Source organism: Theropithecus gelada, chromosome 11, assembly GCF_003255815.1.
Source record: "Theropithecus gelada isolate Dixy chromosome 11, Tgel_1.0, whole genome shotgun sequence".
Lineage (NCBI taxonomy): Eukaryota > Metazoa > Chordata > Mammalia > Primates > Cercopithecidae > Theropithecus > Theropithecus gelada.
The window spans coordinates 118,272,316-118,290,617 of record NC_037679.1 but is presented as its reverse complement, the minus strand read 5'-3'; the positions used below and the strand labels follow the sequence as shown (position 1 = coordinate 118,290,617).

Below are 18,302 nucleotides of genomic sequence, written 5' to 3'. Positions count from 1 at the left end.
GCTCAAGCTATCAGCCCACCTTGGCCTCCCTCTTCAGATTCTTAAAGGGACATGTGAAAGAAAAAGTTTAAGTTTCTAAGATCAAAGTCATTATTTAGGTGGTTACATATCTAAGGACTAAGCAAGAAAGATGCCTCGCAGAAGACATCATGAGACAGAGAATGAACTGTGGCAAAGAATAAAAGGTTTCTCTGAGAAGAGGAGATTATTAATTATTATAATGTCTGTTGAAAAACTTCGCATGTAAAAAGAGATCCAAATTCACTTTTAAAGATTGGAGTGCAGGTGGCGGGGAGGGGCCGCACACTCCTTGCTCACCATGTCTTTTTTTTTTTTTTTTTTTTTAAAGATTGGACATGCATTGTTGCAAGGTTTTTGATGTGTGCTGTACATAACAGAAAAGTCAAAGGTTCCTCCTTTATTCACAATTGAATTTCCATTTCCAATTCATATTATTGAAATGTATGATTCTGACTTTCTCCATTTGCATTGCTTTATTTTTAACACTCTTATAAGCAAACTGTTATAAATACCATGATAAATTATTTTATGAACGATTTATCTCAGTAACGGTGACCTCTGTCACTTGAACCACTGTTCAATGTATCGTCAAACAGCAAAGATTAAGGCACAGGGCATTTTGTGGAATTAGTGACCATCTAAGAGCTGATAGTCTTATGCCAAACCAGTCATTAGCACCCGGAAAATGTTATACTCTGAAAGCATTATCATGTTTATGTAACAAAAGTAAGAGACAAAAACAGATGGCTTAAGTAAAAATACTGCTAATCCAGGGTTTCTCAACTTTAGCACCCCTTCCATTCTGGATCAGATAATTCTTTGTTGTGGGGAGCTGTCCTGGGCACTGTAGGATATTTAGAACGTCCCTGGCCTCTACCCACTAGATGCCAGTAGCATTCCCCAAGTCATCACAATAAAAATATTTCCAGACACTCCCAAATGTCCCCCAGGGACAAAGTGACCCTCAGTTGTGAAGCACTGTGCTCATCCCACTTTAAAAGTGAAAACAATATTCTGTCAATGAATAAGAAGGCACATAGAGAGTGCTGCATGATCCTGATAAACATTCATGGCCCTGGAAAGAAATGAACGCTTCCGTAGTTTGAGGGTTTCCAAAATTACCTCTTTGCCAGTTCTTCCTCCTGGGTGTGATCTGTTATAGATTATGGAGGGCAGTACAGACGACCGGACTTGGGTTCTTACCTTTGTCCTGCTGCATTGTAGTTCTGTGATTTGGGGTCTAGTCAGAATTTTTCGGAGTTTTTTCTTTGTAAGAGAGGGATCAACCCTGTCCTACCTACCATAAAGCATCGCTGAAACTCAAATCAGATCGCTTAAGTAAAATGACTTGAAAAGCCCCGAGAGATCTATAATTTTTAGGATAAGAAAAAATGATTTTAAGAATTTCTTGAAATTTTAGAGCTTTCCTTGAAATAACTAGAAGAACCCTGGGGCATTACAAAAAAAAAAAAAAAAAAAAAGATTTGAGAATCACTGTTTTTGAAGATGCCCTTTAGCCCCGCTGAGCTCGCGCTTCTGTTTTCTTCTGGGTTGCCATGTGCTGAGTAGCCATGACAGAAGGCACGGTTGAAGGAGTGGTGGAAAGGCTTGGCTGACAGCGGCAAGGAAGCAGCACTCAGTGTTCAAAAAGCACAAGTACTTTGTTCATGTTTCCTCTGTAGCCAAGAAGTATCTGTAAATTGAGTAGAGATTTTAAAGAGGAGAAAAAGTTAATAGTGTAAATTTTTCAAAAATGAATATTGCTGCTTTAAATAATCATATCTGACTTATTTTCTGATGTTAGATATCTTTTATTAACTAAAAATACCTTGTAAGTTTTATTTAGCTTTCTTTTGGGTCAAATATGAATGTCTTTTCTCTATCTGATGCTATAACTTTTTAAAAAATGCAGAATTGCAACAAACTTTTCCCGCTTTTAAATATTTAGAGCCAACCTTTCCTGCCTGAAATGAGCATATCCACCTGAACTTCGAGGACTAGAATAGTTTAGTCTCACTTAGGATGGGTCTTAAAGCTACATGACCCAATATCTAGTTTAGTTCAAAAATCCTATTCCCAGACCTCTGACAGATGGTTCTGTAGTCAGTCTCTGTTTGATCTTTTACCTTTCCTTGGTATGGTGTATGTCGGAATAAATTTACCAATGAGAAAACTGAGGCATAAATAGGTTAATTGACTGTGTCCAAGATCACTTGGATAAGTAACAAAGCCAGAGTGACCCATTCTTTCTGTATCCGCAGCCCTGCTTGTACCCTAAAACATTTGGCTGCCTTCAGTTTATTCCATTGCTGGATAGCTTATTTTAAAAAGTTATTTTTCATGATGTACTGACACGTGTGTCCCCATAATCCTGCCGTTAAAAACAAAAACAGGGCCAGACAGAGTGGCTCCCACCTGTAATCCCAGCGCTTTGGGAGGCTGAGGCAGGAATATCGCTAGAGCCCAGGAGTTTGAAGTTGCAATGAGCTATGATGGTATCACTGCCCTCCAGCCTGGATGACAGAGTGAGACGCTGTCTCTAAAAAAATAAAAATTATATATTAAAAAAACTCTTGTTCTTTTATCTGGAGCATGAGACAATATATCTAGTCTTACTCTTCCAAATGACAACCCTTCAAATCGCTGATTGTACTTTATGACTGGCCCTCCCATGCTCTTAAATTTGATCTTTTTCAAACTGAGTGTATCTTCTCCTCCTAATAGCACCTGATTTAGCACAATTGTCATGCACTCTATGCTCCGGGTTGATCTTTTCTGACTGTTGAATATCTGCCCAGTTCCCTACATACAGGATTGAAACCAGTTCTGGAACTCGTGTTTGAAATATTGTCTTACCATTGTTGTTAGTTTTACCTGCATTTGATTGGACACTACAATTATTAACTGTATCCTCTTTTTCCCTTTTTTTTTTTACTGCCACATCCCATTTTTTGCTTGTATTGTGATTGTCAAAAATTACAAAGTCTTGTGAATTATGCTTAAAGCACATGTTTTCTTCTGTATTTTCTATTTATATAGTAAGACTTTATGTTAAAGCAGGTTAAAGTTTCAGCTTGTGGATTAAGTCCATCATATCTATTTTAGTTTTTTTTCATATTTTAAAATTTCCTTACAGATTCTAGTTCAAATTTGGTAAGTATGTCTTCACCTAGCTATATGATTACATAATTATTCGAGTGTTTTGGGTTAGACAAAATTGTAAATATTATTTTTATCTTTTCCCATTAATTATTAAGCTCATGTCTGTTTCACGGAAATGTAATCTATGTGTTTGATTCATCATCCCATAATTTTTCAAAATGTGATTTTGTAAGAGCCATTGAACATCAGTCATTTTTATGATATGTGTGTGTGTTTATTCCTAACACTGGAAGATCATGTTTTGTTAGAAATAAACAAATGACTGCATGTTAAACATGTTTTGTCTAAGATATAAACTTGGTTAACTAGTGGCTGCCACCTACTACTGGAGAAATGTATTTTCATGCCAGATTGAGCTACCTCCTTTAAATAGACTAGGCAGATTTCCGTGATGTTAGACACTAATGTAGAATTTCCAGAGCCAGTACAGTGCTGTTCTTCTTTCACTGGCCCATAGATTAAGACAAATCAAGTTTGAAAAGAATATCATTAAGCATTCAATAAAAGGTATAGAATACGAATAGATTGTTTATTGTCATGTAAAATAGACTGTACATGAAAACATGAATATTATATATGGGGAACCATACTTAAGGCATTGCAAATGTTGGACCAGCATACTGGACTTTATGCTGTTGAAAGGGTTCCATACTTTACGAAGTCTTGACCTGTTAATACTTCAAGGGAGCTCAGACTAAGGGATAAATGGTAGTTCTACCAACAGATAATAAAAAATAAAATAAAAATAGGAATCTATATGGTCACGGTCCAAGCAGGAAGTCAGAACCACTCTGATTATTTTCTTTCTTTTTTTTTTTGAGACGGAATCTCACTCACCCTGTCGCCCAGCTGGAGTGCAATGGCTTGATCTCCACTCACTGCAACTTCCACCTCCCAGGTTCAAGGGTTCAAGCAATTCTTCTGCCTCAGCCTCTCAAGTAGCTGGAATGATAGGTGCCTGCCACCATGCCCAGTTAATTTTTGTATTTTTAGAAGAGACGGGGTTTCACCATGTTGGTCAGGCTGGTCTCGAACTCCCGACCTCAGGTGATCCACCCACCTGAGCCTCCCAAACTGCTGGGATTACAGGCGTGAGCCACTGTGCTCGGTCTGATTATTTTCAAAAGGTGGTATATAATATTGGAAAAGTGTTACACATTGACAGTAAAAATTGTAAAAGAGCAGCTAGGCTTCAGGAACAGCAAAAAATTGCTACCACCTTTATACTGTGCAGACAAAGGGAGGAGGTGGGGTTACCAAGGTCACTGGACTGCAGCTGGAACCATGTGAGCCTGCCTGGCAGGAGGTAGACCAAGGAGAGTCTGCTGCCTGAGACCCCTGGCAAAGCCAGGAAAGATGAGGGAGAAACTCAAATAGAAGAAGGTTCATAGATGTTGAAATTTGGATGTGGTTGATGAGCATTTACCAGTATCTTTGTTTTCTTTAATATGTTTGTAATTGTCTATAATAAGTGTTTAAAAAGTTAAAGACACACACACACACACACACACACACACACACACACAAACAACGCGTGCCTCCCGCATTCTCCTTACACCTCCATCAGCTCTCCTCCCAGTAGTGGAACTCACCTGGAAGGTGACTGCTAGAGAAGCCTGAGAAACTTGACCTCCAGTGATCAGCCTACACCAGGGATTAGCAGAGCAGGGGATGGGCAAAGAAAGAACACATCTAAAGCAGAGTGGCTGGCAAGACCCTCGCCCAGGGCAAACGAGGCAGTGGTTCCCCTCCTGCTGTTCACACAAAATCTTCACTAGAATTTCCTGTTGTTCTCTAGGACTTTCTGAATCCCCCAAAGGTACCCTCTATTTAAATCTAATTTTGTGGGATTGGGGACAAACAATGTGACTATTTGACATAGCCCCGGCTGTGAAACCCATGGTGAGCCTTTAGACATTGCAGTGTCCATGTAACGTAACTACGCTTTTTACATACTTCCTGTTCACTTCCATTTACATGACTTCTACATAGCAGGGTCTATGAGTACTTAGAAATTTCAGACAAACTCTACTTTAGTTGGAATATTCATGGTTTTAGTTTGAATTACTTACCTTGCATAGAGAGTGAGCATTTGGGCAAGGAATGATTATAACTAAAACTTTGCCTGTTAAAATTAATGGCTTTGGGCACATATTGGTTGCATTTAGCTAATAATAAGAAAAAACATACCCAAGCTTTTATCTACACAGCCATAAAGATTGAAAACTGAAACAAAATAGAATGAAACAGGAGTACCCTAGCTACGTAGTTAGCTGAATTAACATGTAAGATACTGCGGTCGTGTGGGGAATGCATCTTTATACTGATTTCGTATTAAAGAGTAGGTACTTGGTTCATAAAAAGAGAGAGTTTAATATTAGCAATAACACTTTTCCAAGTAAGGAAACACTAAAGTCTTTTCAAGGGCTACCAGGTATGGTTGCGCAGGTGGCATATTTTTTGAATGGCCTCCCTCAAGGGGCCGTCTTTTTCTTACTCAGACAAGGGCACCCTGTGTTCAAGCAACAGTCCTGGCCTTCCAACACTGATATTACCAGGTGGAAAATATTGCTGGGAGAAGTTTTGTGACCTTCTCTAAAGAAGTTTGACTTTTAGGATCAATATCAGGATTCTAACAGATACCTGTGAAGACTTTCTTGGCTCTGAGCAAGACAGAAACACTTGCTGGTTTTAGATTTCAGGTTTGCCTATTTTCATTTAGCCAAGAATACTTTGTATATTTATTTTTACAACATTGTGGGTAAATCTTGTTAATCCTTTGTGGAATAGTAAAACCTTTAACTACATTAAAATCAAGATGGGATCACGAAGTGTTGCACTAATGTACTAAGGTACATCTGTACTAACACACAAGTTAATATTTACGTATTTTACAGAAGCTAAAGTATTTTAATCACTTGGCCAAAGACACTCACATAAGCCCTGAATGTAGATGTTTAAAACGCAGTGTGATTTATTTATGCAAAGGTAAAGCTGTCTACACAGGTCAGAAGAAATTTTTCAACCGGGTCAACATGGATGGCTTTTAAAGAATGGATGGCAAGTATTAGCAGTAGTGATGCTTGCAGGTGCTGGCTTCAGATGGGGTCAAGACCCAGATCTAGCACTGCCCTAATTAACTTAACCTCCCTGCGCCTCAGCTCTAGGAAATGGGAGCAGCGCTAATAGTACCATCTTTCGAGGTTTTTGTGAAGATGAAGTGTAATGGATCTAAGTGTCAAGCACTTAGAATAGTGCTTGGTAAATAACACTAAAAAATCTCTTAAGGCTCATTTCTGATTTTAAAAAAAATCAACTTTTTTGAGTTATCTATTGTTTTCCTGTTCAAATTGAGCAACACTTTTTTTTCTAGTTTTTCTTATGCTTCTTGCTTCTTGTGCCTGACATTATTCTTGTGTTGTTTTGAGATTAGGGTTTTTATTTTAAACATTTTGTAGATCGCTTTTTATTTCTTATATATTCCTCATTTACCCCTTTTCTTTGTGTTGCTAAAGATATCCCATTTATTGATCATGTATATTCCTTTTTTTCTGAGGGAGATGACATTAGGAAACAACAGCATAGCAAAATACTATGGAATTGAGATTTGGTTATGAGTCTCTGTAGCTCCTCTTAGTTTTAAAATTCTTTGAATCTCTGAAATTGAATATTCTTACAAATCTCTGAAATTGACAATCTGAAATTTGAGTAGGTGATGCCCCAATCCCATCGAGGAACACAGTTTTCCTCTTACTCTCTTTTTGGGATGTGTGTGTTTATTCAACATGTGTATATTTTCTTCTTTCCCCATCTGGCATCTGCTTTAGTACCAGCCTAGCTAGCTGTTCTGTGTCAAGAGTACTTTAGCCTTTTCATTATCAAAGAGAAAGAAATGAAATAATATAAAAAAGAAAATCCTTCCCCATCCCCCTCCTGCTTCACTTTTGTTGTTTCTGAGCAAGTTTCTTGCCATTTACCTTTGCATTTGCATTGCTTATTGATTGGCAATTTTAAAATTGTTTATTGTGCTCTTTTGTTTCACTGTTCAAGAGCTAAAACAAAAGCTACCAGGCCCTGCGAGGTACACATTTGCATGCGGTGAGCGTTGCCCAAGGAAAAAGTAATTGCTAATGCATATTTATGTGGCACAAATTTGCCATTTGTTTATGCATAAAATTATCAATAGTGCAGGGCGGCCCAGCCGTAGAAAATGGTGACCTTTTTAGCTTAATAAATAGAAATCAGCTGTTATTGTGAAGAGATCAGCCATTTATTCTGTGTTGAGGGACATTGCCGGGAAAATGCAGATTGGGGCTGGCAATATCATTAAATGGAAGGCCAATGACCCTTTCCGTAGAGTCTATTATACTTTATCTAATAGGGGATAAATGACTCTGGTTGGCAAATGGAATAAAGAACAACAGTTTTTTTTTTTTTTTTTTTTCCCTTTTGGTAATTTTATAACCGTATAGATTTTAAGCCAGTAAAACTGAACAGGAAATCTCATGCTGACTTGTTGCTAGAATTCTCTCAAAAACTATCTGTTTTAAAGTTTTTTTCCTTATTCATTATTCTCTATTTCTGTTTGTACCCATGGAAACAAAAAGTCAGTCAGGTGATATTTTTCTAGGAGAAAAGTTCTTTCCTTAATTTTTGGGTTTTTTTTTTTTTTTCTTTTCTCTTTCCTCACTCTCTCTCCCCCTCATATTTTAATATTTGCAATGAAAATGAAGGTATCTTTGCGTTTGTACAGCGTTGCCCTATATTTGATATCATAAAAATACTAAATGTGGAAGAAGATATTCTCGAAATTTAAAAAAGTTACCAATGTATTATGCTTTTTAGAAAACCTAAGCTTAATACTTTCTAAGTGATAAGAATGGTGTTTGACGTGGGCCCTTTGGTTTGGAGAATATTCTGTAATTATAAAGCCCTCTCATAAGCATACTTTCTCAATATGTAAAACACCAAGCAGTAGTCACCTTTGGTGATTGTGTCCCTGCTGTGTCTGGTAAATGAAATACCTTTTGTCTTTCTGGGGCTTGTCTCTGTCCGCTTTAATGTGGCTTCCTCGCACACTATGTCTATTTGGCTAATAGTGCTGTGGTATGTTAGTGAGCATTTCTGCCTCTTAGGAATTGTTATCCAGTTTTTTCAATCATGATAGAATTCACTATCAAGTGAAAGCTGCGTTTGTTTTGAAAATGGTATTATGTAATATTTGATCCACTTAAAATTTTACATAATAGACGTTAAGTTATGAAACAAGATGATAAAACAGAGACCCATAAAAGCACCTCAGAACATGGCTAACATCTTTGAAGCTACCTGCGTGCTCCTCCCTGACTGTGTTTCTTAACACAATTTCACGGTACCGTGTTGAAAGTTTCCACAGTAGTGGTTTTGCAGCCACCAATCTTTCCCTCGTGCTGCCCTTTAGTATGATAGTGCATTCTGCAGCATGTCACTGAAGTGACTGAGTAAGCTTTTACTGGCAGAAATGGGTCTGTCGTTCCTTTTTAAAGTAGAGGGTGTAAATAGGATTCAGACACTAGGGTACATTAGTCCATAAAATGAATATATTTTTTATGTCATTTGTAAGGTATTGATTTTAGGTCCATTAGATTCACAGTCCCTAGTGGGAGAAAAAAACAATGATTTAATGGGGAGGTTGGAAATTCCAGGAGGAAGAGCAGCAGTGATTAACCCCTTCTTTCTCAACTCCCTGCCTGTGTAATATAGTATCTTCTACAAGTTGAGACAAGAACCCTGGGAGAAAGGGACAGAACGCTTATCATCTGTCTCCCCTGCAGTTTACAGAGGGTCAGAAAACAAATTTCAGCTCAGTTATTTCTGTGTCTCTGAATGTGATAGAACAGATCACTCGGGGTTAATAAAACTTGTCAAAATTATTTTTTTAGATGGGAGTTTTTAAGTTGATGAATTCGTTTTATTTTTACAAAGTTCAGAGTGTATTTATTTATTTTGAGAGTCTTAACAACTTAAGATATTATTTAGGGACCTTACAGGAAATGAAGGAATTGAGCTTAGCTTTTTTTTTTTAACAATTTTTTTTTCTCTCAACTCTAAGAAAGGAAAGTTCCTTGTGGTATCATGCCAGTTACAATGTTTCTTAAGCGAGTTTTAAGTGATATTAGCAATATTGGCGATCTTAGTAATTTTTAAAGTAGGTTGTTTCCTGTTCTATAAATACATAGAAAATTATTAGTTTATACAACCTCTTTTCTGATAAAAGAATGGCTGAACTATCATTTCACTGCTATGTAATTAAATTTGGGTGCAGAGTACTTATAATAATTCTAGTCAATTTCATACACCTAATGTTACTACCACCTAAAAAGAATTATCTCTCAGGCTGCTTTGCCAGCTACATCTTCATTCTTGTATCTAAAAAAATCCTAATTATAATATAGGTAGGAAATGTTTTTAAAATTCCAATTATATTTCCAATCTTTTGCCATAGTGATATGTTGTCATTGAAGAAAAATATGCCAACTGCAATCTGGTTACCTCAAAACTTGACCTGACATAAAGATGATGGTATCAACAGACATTTTTAGAACTTCATATTTTAATTCAAGTTTTTCATGTTCTATAATAAACATATAAAAATACAAGCTCCCTCTTGTGGGTAAAATTACCACCTGTGAATTTCTGTGTCACCCAAATATATGATATGACAAAATTTCACTGTTTCACTTAGTAAACACAATTGTGGTAGTCTCTTTACATTTGGGCAGATGAGACAATTCAATTAACTGAAAAAAAAAAGTGGAGTTTGTGGTATTTTTTCTAAGTAAAATTTTTTATGGAAATACATTTTTAAAACTCCACTGACTCTATATAGACAGTCTTTATTTTACTTCAGCAGCATACTTTCCCATGTTGAAAGTTCTTTTGTTATAGTTTTGGTTGGCTTTTGTTTGTTTGCTTTTTTGAGATGGGGTCTCATTTTGGTGCCCAGGCTGAAGTGATGGTGATGCAACCACAGCTTACTGCAGTCTCAACCTCCTGGGCTCAAGCGATCCTCTCGCTCGTCTCACCTCAGTCTCTCAAGTAGCTGGGACTACAGATGCACGCCACCATGCTTAGCTAATTTTTAAATTTTTTGTAGAGCTAGAGTCTCGGTGTTGCCCATGCTAGTCTTGAACTCCTGGGTTCAAGTACTACTTTTGCTCCAGCCTCCCAGAGTGCTGGGATTACAGGCGTGAGTCATCATACCCAGCCTGATGTTCAGAGTTTTTAATGATAATTTTTTCTCATTGTGGAATATTCTTCAATGAAGTAATGAGTAAACTAATGAAGTAATGTGGATTCTTCTCTTTGTCAACATTGTGGCATTTGAATTTCTGTGCTTCTTAACAGAAGTTCTGATTTTGGAATGGAGTAAAATGCTTTGATACCAGGCATGCTCCAGGAAGGTATAGTATGGTAATAAAACTATTCAAATACAGTAAACCTTGTGATCAAAACTGAATAATCAGTGATGATATAAAAATGAACACCAAGACATTACTCAATTTCCCTTGAACTGGACTGATAGTAGAGCGACTGAGCCAGAACCAACGCTGTGGCTCCTCCCTTGTACAGGTTCCTTGCTTTCATAAGTCTGATTCTTGGGAATCTCAACAGATTGTCAGGGCCAATTTTTGTCCAGCTTAGGAAAATTGGTAACAAAGCCAGAATTTTATTCACTCATGACAGTGGCAAGAGCACTTTCTGAAGTTGAGCTGAGCAGGGCAATCAGAGAAATACATAGCAGGGATGGAATGAAATGAAAAATAGCTGAACATTTAACAAATACTGTGTTGACCATTGCTATTATATGTTTGAATGGGCTCAAAGAAGAGACCTAAGAGGACACCTGACGATGCCTCATGAATCATTTCAAGCAACAAGAATCTACCTTAGTGTAGCCTGTCCTAAAGCATTTGCAGGATATTTACATTAAAATTGGACCACAACAACTTCTGAGTTTTTAGATTAATTGTGGTGGCTTTATAATGCCAAGATAATGCCCCTTCTTCCATAAAGCATAATTTTATTACATTTATAAATGTAAATTTATATTTACATATATATTTAATGGTTTATGTATCAATTTACATATATAAATATAAATTTCTTTTGAAAACCTTACACATCTTCTACTTTCAAGAGTCATATGTTGATATTTACTAAATAAAACAATGCACTGTTAATGGTCTACTTTTATTTTTCCAGCTTTCCTCTTGCTGATGACATGATTCCTGTTTGAATCTGTTGACAAGATTCTGAAAGCCGAACAGAGAATTCTGGCACTGCACTGGGTAGGAAAAAGGTATATTCATAAAACACATAATATACACTTTTGAAAAATTGATAACTATGCTATTTCACAAAAATGGAAGTTTATATGGTTTCTCTTATTTTTAATTTATAAGTAAAAATATATAAAACATATGCATAAAAAAGTAGAGTACATAGTCTTTTATATTCAGATGACAACTGGCTTTTTAATTATAATTTTGAGACTCATTATGATGGTAATGTCTCTAAACTGGCAGATGATAGCAACATTTCTTTTCTTTTCATTTTCTTAATGAGATACACTTTTTCTGAAGTTGTGAAAGCTTTTTTCTCCACTGAAAAATGTTTTTTGGAACATTTGTTGCTACTTTTTTGTTGTTGCTTCAAAATAAATATTTGGGATTACAATGGATAGGTCACATATTTTAGAAAATTTCTATAGGCTATTAAGTATTCCGGGGTATGATTCTGTTAATACATACAAAAATGTAATATTGCTGAAGCCAGACAAATATTTTCTAATTTACTGGCAGAAACATTCCATGGGCATCTATCTGTGTGTGCATGAAATCCCTGTTTGTCTTTTCAATAGTGTTATACTCTTGGGAACAGGCACTGAAAGTTTGACCACAGATCTAGAGCTGAAAATCGTTTTCTAATTTATTGATTGACTAGTCATCATGCGGGCAACTGCAGAAAAAGGATGAAGGGAAGGAATTCTGTTGTTTGGGAGAAGTTTGTCACCAGTAAGATTGAAAGGGAAATCTCCTTTTGTTGATACCTAAAAAGAATAATGAAATAGTGTTTGTCTTGCATAATGACTTAAAGCTCATTTGTTCAGAAATCTGCTCTTACAGTATTATGACTTATGTTCCCACCGTTTCAAGATGCAAGTATATGTGTGAAAACCCTTAGAATTAATGGTAGTGGTTACCTCTTTTACAAACAAAATTGTTAAAATCCCAAATAATATTATTAAAATACTTATAACTCAGGCTTCATATATTCACAGACAAATGAAACAATATAATATAGAAGAAAACATAGCGAATAATGGATTTTTATGCTAACAAATGTGGAATAAATCACAACAAAATTATTCCAAACAAAAATTCTATAGGTTTACAGGCAAAAATACCAATATAAATAAAATTAAAAGGCAAGTGACAAACTGAGACTGCTACTTCTAATAAGTATGGCAAACATCAAATGTAAACAGCAGTTATAAGAAAGACACTAATATCTTAATTTAAAATATAATGAGATATAAGAACAAGTAGTTAATAAGGAATATAACTGTAATATAAAAACTAATAAAAGGAATGCAAAGTTATGCCTCACTTATCTAACTACGGGAAAGTAATTTGGAATATTATAACAAGAGTGTAAAGAGACGGACATTTTCAATAATTCTGGGAAAACCTTATATTTATTCAACTTTCCAGGAAGGAATTTGACCACTTCTGTTAACAGCCTTAAATGCTTTCAAAGCATTCTATGCAACATTCCCATGCTATTAGTTTGGAAGATATTTAGTTGCAAGTGATCCAGATCCAACATAACCATTTAAACAAGATAAAATTTTATATTTCCTTTAAGTCAATTTTCATATATTTGTAAGTGGAAGAATTTGAGATAGATTTAACTGTTCAGCCGTAGAGCAGTGGCTAGATAAATTTGAACACGTTTATGTGATGGGATATTCTGCAACCAGAATGAAATGAGTATTTCATTTGATATTTAAAATTTGATATTTGATATTTAAAATTCTTTTCTAAAGAATTTTAAGGGATATAAAATTATGCATAATGCAATGTTAAATTAAAAAATCAGAGTCTACACTAAAGATATAATGTGTTTCCAAGTTTGTGGGTACATACGTACACACATGTATGCATGTATATATCTCCACATGTGCCTATATATTAGAAACACAGAAAAATTAATAGAAAAAATAATAAACACATCAAATATAATTAACTCTGGATATGGACTCATGAGAAGTTTTAATTTTCTTCATAGTTTACAGGGTTTTTAAATAGTAAGTATAATTTAATATTAAAATTTGAGAAATATAAAAGGTATGGATTTTCAGAAGGTATACATAAGTTGCTAAGTGCCTCTGTTTGTTACGATACCGTATATATATATCTCTCTGTTCAAGGAGAGTTGAAACAGCCCAGCACCCATCCTTTTGGTTATTTTTTTCCCAAAGTCGGGTTGAAATGAGGATTCCTGCTCAGTAGATCCATACAACCACTTAGACATCTTGATCATACTGCAGCCTGACTGCCTCTTTTAGTTTAGGGCAGTTCAAGGTACCGTGCTGCAGTTCAGTGGCATTGGATAAACACACGAAGGCTTCTGGTATGCATGCCTATTTCAAAGGCACAAAGCAAAACTTGTGTGTAAGTGGAAGAGGTTGAATACTGCAGTTCTGGATTAAGATTTTTTTTTTTAAAGTATTATGTTGCGTTAGAATATTACAAGAGTGAGAATTTAACTCTAAGATGAGTGAAAAATCACAATTTGATAGCAATGTGAGAAAATATTTGTGGAAATGACAGTGAGAGCCTTTTTTCCCCCCTTTCAAAACCTAAACTGACTTAACTCTTTGAACTTGTAAGAGAAGCATGATGTTTAGGAGCATAGACCTTGGAGACAGATTGTTTGGGTCTGTCTCCTAATTATACCACTTATACCTGTTTACTGTTGGTTTGTTCCTTAACTGCTATTGCTCAGACTTCTCATGTGTCAAAGATAAATAATAATGGAAACCATACCATGCAAATAGTTACTACGTGGACACTGGTGTGACTAGTGTTTAAAGTTCATTAAGCAAAATAGACTTTAAAGCCCAAACCATTACTAGAGAGAGAGTCACTTTATAAATGATTCAAGTTTCAATTCAGTAGGAAGACAGAATAATTTTAAATCTCAATGCCCCTAATAACATCATCTTGAAGTGTATTAAGGAATAATTGATAGAACAACAAGAGAAATAAACAACTGTATAATAGCAGTGATATTAATTCACTTGTCTTAGTAATTGATACAATAAAATAGAAAAATTGGTGAGGATTTAGTTGAATGTCAAGATTAAGAAACATGCCCTTATAGATATGTGTGGAACCTTGCATATAACTGTAAAATTTACATTATTTTCAAGCACATAGGAGACAATGATAAACATTGACCATATTCTAAGTCACTGAATATCTCATTAAATTACGCCCCAACCATTTTCCAAGAATTAAAATTGTACCACAATGAAATTAAGCTGCAAACAAAAATAGAGCTAGGAATATAGTTTCACAATTAAAAAGAAATCACGGGCCGGGCCGGGTGCGGTGGCTCAAGCCTGTAATCCCAGCACTTTGGGAGGCCGAGGCGGGCGGATCACAACGTTAGGAGATCGAGACCATCCTGGCTAACACGGTGAAACCCCGTCTCTACTACAAATACAAGAAAATTAGCCGGGCGAGGTGTCGGGCGCCTGTAGTCCCAGCTACTCCGGAGGCTGAGGCAGGAGAATGGCGTGAACCCGGGAGGCGGAGCTTGCAGTGAGCCGAGATGGCGCCACAGCACTCCAGCCTGGGTGACAGAGCAAGGCTCCGTCTCAAAAAAAAAAAAAAAAAAAAAAAAAAAAGAAATCACAATGGAAATTAGAAAGTTTTTAGACTAAACAATAATAGATATCCTACATATAACAATTGTAGAATGCCTATAAGAAGTGTTTACTGGGAAATTTATAACCTAAAGGAATATATTATAAAAACAAAGGGCAAAAATTAATAGGCCAATAATTCCTCTCAAGAAGTTATAAAACAACAAAGTAAACTCAGTGTGGTAGAAGGAAGGAATTAATTAAAGTAAGAACAAAATTAACAAGGTGGAAAACAGTCATGTAACAAAGAGGACTAAGAAAGCCAAAAAACTGTTGGAAAAGGTGAATAAATGTTTCAAACCTCTGATGAGACTGAGCTACAATGCAAGAAAAATGGGCAGATTACCAATATCAGTATTGAAAAAGGAGACACCACAACAGATATGTATAATGCCAAAATTTGCTGAAAAGAAATAGAGAACTTGAATAGTTCTATAACTGTAAAGGAAATTTAATTCAGTAATCAAAAATCATCCTATAAAACAAAAGCAAAAATCTTGACCAAGATGACTTTGCAGGCAAATTCAAGGAAGAAATAAGTTTAACTGTTTTTTTCTTTTTTTTTTTTTTGAGACCGAGTCTCACTGGGTGGCCCAGGGTAGAGTACAGTGGCCTGATCTTGACTCACTGCAACCTCTGCCTCACAGGTTCAAGTGATTCTTTTGCCTCAGCCTCCCAAGTAGCTGGTATTATAGGCTCATGTCACCATGCTTGGCTAATTTCTTTTATACTTTTAGTAGAGATGGGGTTTTACTACGTTGGCCAGGCTGGTCTCAAATTTCTGACCTCAAGTGATTCACCTGCCTTGGCCTCCCAAAGTCTGGGATTACAGGCGTGAGCCGCTGCACCCAGCCGAAGTCTAATCTTACATAATTTTTTATTTTCAAAGGATAGAAGAGGTAACAATCCGAATTCATTTAATAATTATATAATTTTCATACCAAAGCTGATGAGAATAGTATGAAAAAGGAGTTATAGGCCAATTCCTCTTGTGATTATAAGTGGAAATATCCTCAACAGAATATTAGCAATTCAAATTTGGCGATATATAAAAATAATCATTTAATCATTTAATAAAAAATTATGGCCAAGTTGATTTATTCCAGAAATACAAGGTTTGATAATATGTAAAAAAATAAACAATTTAATACCGATTAAAACAAAGTATCATATGATCATTTCAATAAATGCAGGGCAAACATTTAATGAAATTCAACATCTATTTCTTGTATTTAAAATTTTTTGGAAAACTAAAAGCAGGGAGGAACTTCCTTAATGTGATGTAAAATACATACAGCAAAGATAAATTGTAACAGTAAAATGTTAAAGGCTTTCCTTCTGTGTTCAAGAACAAGACAAGGATATTTGCTATCACCCCCGCTATTTAGTATTTTTCTAGAAATGCTAGTCAATGCAGTAAAGAAAGATAAGGAAATAAAGTTACTAGGATTGAAAAAGAAACAACCATTGTTATTGGCACACGATATGAGTTAATAAGACAATTTTGCAAGACTGATACATATAATGTACAGTGTTTCTATGTATCAGCATCATTTTTTTCTAGTTTCTGGTAATAAGAGATGCGCAATATTTCTATGGGGAAAATTGTGAAACATTATTAAGTAATATTTTTCTAAGGCTGATATGAATGATGAGATATACCATATTCAGGCATTGAAAAGATCCAGTATTGTAAAGATGTCTCTTTCTCCCTTATTGATTTATAAGTACCATGCCATCACAATAAATATGCTGTTTTTGTCTTTGTTTCTTGTTATCTGTACTCTGTGTGTGTGTGAGAGAGGGAAAGAAAGAGGGAGAAATGTCACAAATTAATTCTAAAATGCCAAAGACAAAAGATAGTCAAGATACTCTTTATAAAGGAGCAATGTGTAGGAAGACTTGCCCTACAGATATTATTAAGCTCTGTTAATTCAGAAAGTGTGACATTCCTGCATGGATAGACAAGTAGGCAAATGAGAGACAATAGAGAACTCAGACTCTTGCAAATATGGATACTTTATTTCTAATAAGGTCAGTCCTTTAAAGTAGTAGAGAAATAAATTTTCAATACGTGGATACTGAGACAATTGATTTTCTATGTAAAAAATAAGATTGGATCTCTACTTCACATCACACAGAAAAATCAACTTTAGTTAGCCCAAACCTAAGTGTGAGGGACAGAACAATATTGAGAGACTCTAAGATTATAACCTGGGAATATGACTTAGGAGTAGAGAAGGGTTCTTTAAGCCATAAAAGCACACAACACATTTTCTCCTTGTTGTTTATCAGAAAACACCATAAAAAGAGTGAAAAACGGGACCTAGAGTAATAGAATAAATTTCCCAAACATCATTGACGAGGTTGGTATTCAGAATTGATTTTTAAAAAACTACAAGTCATTGATAAAGTTCACACAATCCAGTAGAAAAAGGCAAAAGAAGAAATCCAAATGGACAATAATTTGATAATGTTCAATATATGAAGTAATGTCTAAGACATGAAAAAATCCTTAATCTCAGTAGTAGCCGGGAGATACAACATAAACTCATAATGAGATTCCACTACCCATGCCTCAGAATAGAGAAAAGTAAAATGTCTAGCAGTTGAAAGCATTGACAAGGTTGGAGAGCAACAGCAACACTCATCTAGGGCTTGTTGGCATGTAAGTTGGAACAACTACTCTTAGATACAGTACCTAGTAAAGTTGAAGTTTGTAGCCCTTGCTTAAGCAATAGCAACTCTATTATTCCTAGAGATAAATATCCTAGAGAAATATGTGCATATATGTGTCAGAAGACATCTACAAGATGGGTTACAGGAGAAATATTTGTATTTGCCAAAAATCTGGAAATAACTCAGCTATAATCGGCAAGTTGGAAAATTATAGAACAATCGTACAATGACATGTGAAGTATTGAAAATGGAAGAATCTTAGTGCTGTAATTAATATTAGCTGGAAAAATCAAGACACATCAGAAAACAGACAGGATGATTCCAGCAAACTAAAGTATATCATTTAGGAATGCACTGTAGATAGGAAGACTAAAGAAAAGCAAAAAATACCAGTGTAGAGTGCTGATATCTAGGAATGAGGAAAGAGGTTGAGGTCAGGGTGGAGAATTTGTGTCCAGGAACA

At 35.5% G+C, this 18,302-nt stretch overlaps 1 protein-coding gene across 2 annotated transcripts in view; it reads left to right on the top strand.

Annotated features, from left to right (window-relative positions):
* SOX5 (SRY-box 5) overlaps nucleotides 1–18,302 on the top strand; it is a 1,043,232-nt gene that overhangs the window by 274,353 nt on the left and 750,577 nt on the right. For both annotated transcript variants that reach the window (XM_025402765.1, XM_025402767.1), the window contains exon 4: nucleotides 11,428–11,524. The gene's annotated coding sequence lies outside the window, so the exon portion shown is untranslated. The remainder of the gene's footprint in view (nucleotides 1–11,427; nucleotides 11,525–18,302) is intronic.